The sequence below is a fragment of the Diaphorina citri genome, unplaced genomic scaffold, assembly GCF_000475195.1.
Source record: "Diaphorina citri unplaced genomic scaffold, Diaci psyllid genome assembly version 1.1 scaffold12819, whole genome shotgun sequence".
Lineage (NCBI taxonomy): Eukaryota > Metazoa > Arthropoda > Insecta > Hemiptera > Psyllidae > Diaphorina > Diaphorina citri.
This window is the reverse complement of record NW_007390189.1, coordinates 1-1,427: the sequence shown is the minus strand read 5'-3', so window position 1 is coordinate 1,427 and position 1,427 is coordinate 1. Positions and strand designations below refer to the sequence as shown.

General features: G+C 40.6%; 1 long non-coding RNA gene across 1 annotated transcript; it reads right to left on the bottom strand.

The window, feature by feature from the left end:
- Window positions 1–18: 18 nt before the first annotated feature.
- Window positions 19–1,427, bottom strand: LOC103522917. The gene is made up of 3 exons (XR_542034.3): window positions 1,368–1,427; window positions 808–889; window positions 19–41 (listed from the first exon to the last, which is right to left on the bottom strand). It is a non-coding gene; the product is annotated as an uncharacterized LOC103522917 (long non-coding RNA).

The following is a 1,427-nucleotide window of genomic DNA, read 5'->3' as shown; positions in this document are numbered from 1 at the left end:
GCTGTTGGTTTTGCCCTCGGCCTGTTCCCAGATTTGTGTGGCTGAAAAACAAGAGGGGATATTTTGAGTTACAGAATACAGATAGACGAATCTCCATTCAGGATCAGGTAGATAAGATAGGTAATCTCTAAGGTAGATTACAAAGGAAACTGAAAATGGCAAGCTACATTTGAATAAAATAACTAGAAAATCATAGCAAAACAGTAATGTAATTGCATAATGGCAAAATATGAAGGCCAACGATAAATCCGTATCCTATCCACCTTTATAATTCAAGTGTGCAACGTGCTATTCAACTCGTACAAAGCACATTGCATACACGATATTTTCTTGAAGGCTGTACTTGAACGATAGTTAGGCTGAATGGACGTGATTTTATTGAGGTTATCATCAGCTGTTGCGTCGGAGTCCATAGTAAACAGGCAGACTTGACACAGCTCCAATGAAACACTTCGAGCCGCATGGTAAGGAATCGGTGATAATTTGACACCGAGCACGATTCTTGGTCCGGGCCACTCTCTGTCAGACAAAACTGAACGCGTGTGGCAGGAAAGTTCACAGAACTTTTCCTGAAAGTTTACAGAAGTTTTCCTGCCACACACATTCAGCAAAACTTGCCGTAAGTGGTCACCATTATAAGAGGTACGGCCTAGTGTGTTCTACCATGCGCTACGCCACGCCGCACCTTATTTAATTATATTAACTGACCCTGGATGCCGTGTTTACAACTGTAAACATAGCTCCTACCAGTATCTGGCCCTAAGTACCTGTTATTAGCATTAGGTCTAGTGGTTTTTGAGCACTCACCAAGTTCAGTATCATTGATTCCCATGAAGTTTTCTAGAAGTTGGTTTATGCTGTCGATTCCAACCTGCATGACTGAGTCGGGCTGAAACAAATTATCACACTGGTGCTGTGAAAATCAAGAAATAAAACGTGCGTAATCATTGAATACGATGAAAATTTCAAAAGTCATGCAACCACTTTCACACATCTCAACTTTTAAGAGACTTTGCCTGACGTCGGGTGTGTTGGAAGACTAGAAAGACACATCCAACGGAACCGTAGCCTTTCCCAGTAGGACTATTTAGTCTGGGATCTACCATTTTCAAACTTCACAGTTACTCGCTTTCTCCTGTTTCTATTTAGGTATAGTTATAAATCTTTCTTATGAATCTCAGTTCCTTCATTACATAATTATTACCCTTCTTTTATCAGAAGATTCATTTGGACCGGACAAAGTCTAGTCAAATCAAAGGCTTCCAAGAACCACATTTCTTACTCTCCCAATAATTCAATCCCCTTTTTTTATATCCTTCAGGACGACCACCTACTAATTTTGACCAGGTTTCTCATCAATCACTTACTTCATTTTGTATCTGGGCATTTCCATCGGCTTTGAACCGTAACGTCTCCTTGCCGCTTCC